The sequence below is a fragment of the Neoarius graeffei genome, chromosome 17, assembly GCF_027579695.1.
Source record: "Neoarius graeffei isolate fNeoGra1 chromosome 17, fNeoGra1.pri, whole genome shotgun sequence".
Classification (NCBI taxonomy): domain Eukaryota; kingdom Metazoa; phylum Chordata; class Actinopteri; order Siluriformes; family Ariidae; genus Neoarius; species Neoarius graeffei.
This window is the reverse complement of record NC_083585.1, coordinates 10035743-10042050: the sequence shown is the minus strand read 5'-3', so window position 1 is coordinate 10042050 and position 6308 is coordinate 10035743.

Genomic DNA, 6308 nt, shown 5'->3' with positions numbered 1-6308 from the left:
GAAATTCTGACAGGCTGCAAATAGTGAACAACATACAGTTCCTTGTGGTGACGCCAACGTTTCACTACTGCATCGTCCTCCATCTTCTCAATTTCTTCAACATCAGAACATCAGCATAATAAAAAAAAATCTCCATTTAATCTGTCCAACATGTGCATTATTTGAACTCTTAGTGTAAAAATGTAAAGAAATCCATTAAACAAATAACAAAACAACAGGAAAACAAATAAATTAATAGAAATCATCCTGTATTTATTCTATATCATCATCAACATCCTCAGCTTTACAATTCTGCTACATAACTCCATTAATTCTCTGAATGCCCTTGAGGGGAAAAAAAGTTTGCTTGATTTATCTTCAACATTTAATGCATTTATTCTGCAGCATGAACATAATCAGTTATGTTAACTTAATTCAGGAACATCCATCCATTATCTGTAACCATTTATCCTGTTGCAGGGTCACAGGCGAGCTGGAGCCTATCCCAGCTGACTATGGGCAAGAGGCAGGTTATCGCAGGGCTGATACATGGAGACAAACAACCATTTACACTCACTTTAGAGCCACCAATTAACCTAATCTGCATGTCTTTGGCTTGTGGGGGAAACCCACACAGACACAGGAAGAACATGCAAACTCCACACAGAAAGGCCCTTGTCGGCCACTGGGCTTGAACCCAGAACCTTCTTGCTGAGAGCCAACCGTGCTAACCACTACACCACCGTGCCGCCTAGTTCAGGAACATAATTTCCTTTATTTTTCTCAGTAAGTGAAACTAACATTGCACATATTTTACCATAACTTTGTATGCTTTTTAATCCATAAAGCATTTTAACACAATATGTTTTACTAAATAATTAATTCCTTTTGATTATTTGGACAACAGTAATTGCATTTATTGTAAATACCCCGAAATCCTGAAATAAATCCACTTAGTTACATGCAAGCCCAAATTAGTACAAACACCTACAGGATCTTTGTCATATACTAGTTGACGGGGAAGCCGTGGCCTAATGGTTCGATAAGTGGCTTTGGGACTGAAAGGTCACTGGTTTGAGTCCCTGGACCAGCAGGAATGGCTGAAGTGCCCTTGAGCAAGGCACCTACCCCCCGAGCTGCTCTGGGTATCTTATATGTTGCTCTGGATAAGAGTGTCTGCTAAATACCTGTAATGTATTATAAATTTAATCAAATTATTATTGAAAAACTATTATTCATTACCACAACCCCAAATCAGAAAAAATCTGAAACTGAAATTATAACTGAAAACAATTGTGTCAATAATATTTGATCTGTATTTCAATTAAAACAATACAACAACACATTATTTGATGTTTTACCTCGTGAATTTTATTGTTGCTCAAAATAAACACATTTCAATTTTGATTCTTTGGACTTATTCCTGCTAACAGTCTGGATGGTCCTTTTTGTCTTTGGTCTGGAGCACATGGCCTCCATTTCTTTCAAAAAAGATCTGGAATACTGATTAATCTGACTACAGTACACGTTCCCACTGTGTGATGGTCCATCCCAGATGCCTCTGAGCCCAGAGAATTTGACGGCGCTTCTGGACACAGTTAACATAAGGCTTCCTTTATACACAGTAAAGTTTTAACTGGTGTTTGTGGATGTAATTCCATATTGTAGCTTGATAAAGGTTTTCCAAAGTAATCCCGAGCCCATGTGGTTCTCTCAGTTGTAGATGAATGGCAGTTCTTGATGCAGTGCTGTCTGAGGGATCGGAGATCACAGGGGTTCAGATTAGGCTTGAGCCCTTGCCCTTTACACCTAAATTCCTCCAGATTTTTAAAAATTGTTTAATGATATTATGCACCGTAGAGGGTAAAATATTCAACTCCCTTCTTATCTTTCTCTGAGCAACATTGTTTTTAAACCTTTCAATAATTCTCTCAAGCATTTGTTGGCGAACTGGAGATCCTCAGCCCATCTTTACTCCTCAAAGACTAGACCTTTCCTGGAGACTGATTTTGTCCGAAATCATGATTACAGTCACCTGAAGACATCACCTGTTTCAAATCACATCATTATTTAACTGTTTTACCTCATTACTAGCTCTCACTTTCCTGTCCCACTTTTTTTGGAATGAGTTGCAGGCCTGAAATGCAGGAATGGTTGTATATTAACAAATGAAATGAAGTTGACCAACAAAACATGAAATGTCTTGGGTTCATTCTCTCTACGATGAAATATAAGTCAAAGTAAATTTAGAAATCACTGCTTTGTTTGTTTATTTCCATTTCCCCCTACTGTCCCAACTTTTTCTGATTTGGGTTGTATAACATCTATTACCGGAACACAAATTTCATATTGCCTTTTCTTGAGTAATGTGTGCAGAAATATGGCTCTAAATATCACACTAATCATCAATAGTATAACTATACATAATAATTTGTTGTACCTTTTTTAAAAACATAATTACCATATACATGATAAGCATTTCAAATAATAGTTATTAAAAATGCATCATACCCAAATGTACCGTACTATACTCTATTATACTTTATTATACAGACATGAGTGTTTTACTGGGAAATACGCCACTTGTATTTTTCATATGAACTACATCCGGGACACTGAGGAACGCATTTTCCAATATCCTCACTTGCTCATGAGGAAATCAGTGAATTATTTTAATAAATTTGTGGACTTTTTGTTTGTGAATGTGTCGATATAATAAAAAGAACATCAGATATTGGCTTGAAGATATGAAGTTTACCTTCTTTGTGTTGAAAAACTCGCATTTTTCATACGAAATACATCACGGCTCTGAGTGACATACTTCAATAATATTGACATGATACTGAACGAGTCAAAGATGAGTAGCTGAATGGAATATATCTGATAGACCACGAAAAAAACAGCCATTATTATTATTATTATTATTATTATTATTATTATACATACACATTTGATGGAACAATTATAGATTTTACAAAAAGTTAAGAACAGGGGGGTAACTTACCAATATTGAATGCTGATTCTGATCGAATGTAATTCAATGTTCTGCCAATCCAGTGTACCGTACAAAGTCAAAGTTCTAACAATAAAAATGGTACAAGTCCAAAAAGCCTGAACAACAACCTAACTTATATACAAGCTTTATCCAGGCTACAGTTCAAGTTCATGGTTACTTTTGGTCATAGTTAATTGTTACATTGCAGTTGTTCAAAACAAAAGGGCTTTGCTGAGTGAAGTCCACAAGTGAAATCCTCTTGTAAAAACCTCCATCACTTTCCCTCACCTCCAAGTAGAACTTTAATAATATTTCCACTATTGCTCTCTTTTCCAGTTTTTCGATGTCCGTTGGTATGTTTTTCTTCTGTAAATATGCGTGAAGAATATCCAGTGAAGTTCTGGTAGACTTTCGGGTGTTCAGCGCATCTTTCTCTTTCAAAATATATTCTGCTTTTAATCTTCTGCTTTTAATGAAGCAAACTCACGGCCATGTTTGTGTACAAACTGTCACAGTCACTCGCTAGTGCAGAAGTTTTACATCTCCGATGTGTGTCTTTTCCATTTTTTCTATATATTTAGTACGGAAGATTAAATGCATGAAGAATATCCAGTGAAGTTTTGGTAGCCTTTCAGGTGTTCAGCGCGTCTTTCTCTTTCAAAATTCCCTCTAAATCTTCTGATTTTAATGAAGCAAACCTCACAGTTATGTTTATGTACAAATTGTCACAGTCACCCGCTAGCGCGGAAGTTTTACATCTCCGACATATCTCTTTTTCAGTTGTTTTTTTTGTAAATATGTGTGAAGAATATATAATTAAGTTTTGGCAGCCTTTCAGGTGTTCAGTGCATCTTTAGTTTCAGTTTATCTTTGGTTTCAGCTTTCTATTTACTATTTATTTAGTGCTTAAACCTAGCACTGGATCTTCTCTCTTTCCCAGACAACAAAAAAATGATTGTGCGCAGCATTAAAGTTGTCATTGGATCTTCGCATCAACTCTGACGTGTGACGTCATGTTGTCTTGACAATGTGTAATATTATAACAATATTGCATGCTCATTCTCCATTGGGGAGAGTGGCGTAATACATGTAGGATAAGCGATATGATAATATTGCATGCCATCAATAAACCCACTAGGAGGGAATAGAACACGTTTTTTTTTCCATGGAAAAAGTGGCCTGTATATATAATATTTCCTGATATTTCACTCCGATGACGTCACTCCCAGTGTTTTCCCACTGACTAAACGTGCTTTGTCAAAATGGTGAACCGATTCAAAATTAAAATTTTTTTGATTAACTTGCATATTTTTATGGATGTGTCCATATAATATAAAGAACATTACACGGTGACATGAAGATATGAAGTTTATCTGGTTCAAAGACATGCAGTTAGGTTAACATAGGACGGCGCGTACATATGCAGCGGCTTTGCTCTCCTGTGATGAACTAAATTTCGTTGTACATTTGTGCAGTGACAATAAAGGCATTCTATTCTATTCTATTCTCATGTTGAAAAATATTTCACTCATTCACTTTGCTCACTCGTGATGTATCCATTCACCACTCACAGATAAACTTCATATCTTCACGCCACTGTGTAATATCCTCTATATACAATACAATACCATACCATACTGTACTGTTCTGTACTATAGACCCCTTCGCAGTAAACGTCATTCATACATAAGAGGAAATTGCGTGCGCAGCCTGGACTCAAAAAAGACTCAGCGACGGTCAGACTGACTTTTGGCGACGGTAGAGACAAGAAAAAATATTTGGAAGAAATGCCTAGTTGTTGTGTTGTCGGGTGTCAGAATCGTAGCAGTGATGGGGTTAAAATGTACAGAATTCCAGCAGGATCTCACCCATTCCAAAAAAATCGCTGACATCTATGGCTACAAGCCATCAAACGTGTAGACTGGGATGAAAGCACTATCAAAAATGCGCGGGTTTGCAGCGCCCACTTCTTCACAGGTAAGATCAGGCTATTTATTAAATCTTTCTTTTTTATTCTTTCTAGTCTTCGTTTATTGATGTAGCAAAATACTTTGGTAACGTTTGTCTGATTAGCTGGGTCATAGTTACACAATGTAATGAATATTGTTAGCATGTTAACTTAGCTTTGCATGCAATTTTGTTTGTAGGAGATTACTTACCCTGCCATACATGTGCAATTAGCTGTCAAAACGTAGCCTTCCAGCTTGTTGTATACCACCCAGGCTTCATAAATAGCAACCTTCTGACCTTGACGCTGACTTGGTAAGATTTTTGACTTCAGAGCACAGAAGTTTTCATCAATTTTAGTGTAAAACACATTCTGTACATGCCCGCACATAACATAATCATATGCGTCTAAAGACTTGTAGGCACAAAGTTTTTCGTGGGTGTACACTAAAGTCTTGTCAATAAGGTACGAGTATATATCTGGCCATTGTATACCAGGGAACTTACTAACATCGTCCGTCCACTCTTTAATTAAATACGGATCCGGTAGGCGATGTCCACTTGTTAGAGTTAACTTATTTATGTAGCATTCTCGATCTTGTAACGACAATTGTTTGGCATAATCTGACAGCTCATAATGCCGGTCTATGGGCAGCGCCATTGTTTCTGAGTCCAGGCTGCGCGCGCATCCTAGCAACGGTCGGTTTGTTTACAAACATGCGAAGGGGTCTATACTATACTACAAGAGAAAAACAAACCAAAGGACATTGAAAAACTGGAAAAGAGACACGTTGGAGATGTCAAACTTCCGCGCTAGCGAGTGACTGTGACAATGTGTACATAAACATAGCTGTGAGGTTTGCTTTGTTAAAATCAGAAGATTTAGAGAGAATTTTGAAAGAGAAAGACACGCTGAGCACCCGAAAGGTTACCAAAACTTCACTGGATATTCTTCACGCATTTAATCTTCCTCATTAAATATATGGAAAAGATGGAAAAGACACACATCGGAGATGTAAAACTTCTGCACTAGTGAGTGACTGTGACAGTTTGTACACAAACATGGCCGTGAGGTTTGCTTCATTAAAAGCAGAAGATTAAAAGCAGAATATATTTTGAAAGAGAAAGACGCGCTGAACACCCAAAAGTCTACCAAAATTTCATTGGATATTCTTCATGCATATTTACAAGAGAAAAAAAATACCAACAAACATCGAAAAACTGGAAAAGAGAGCAATAGCGGAAATATTATCAAAGTTCTACTTGGAGGTGAGGAAAAGTGACGGAGGTTTTTACAAGAGGACTTCACTTGTGGACTTCACTCAGCAAAGCCCTTTTGTTTTGAACAACTGCAATGTAACAATTAACTATGACCAAAAGTAACCAT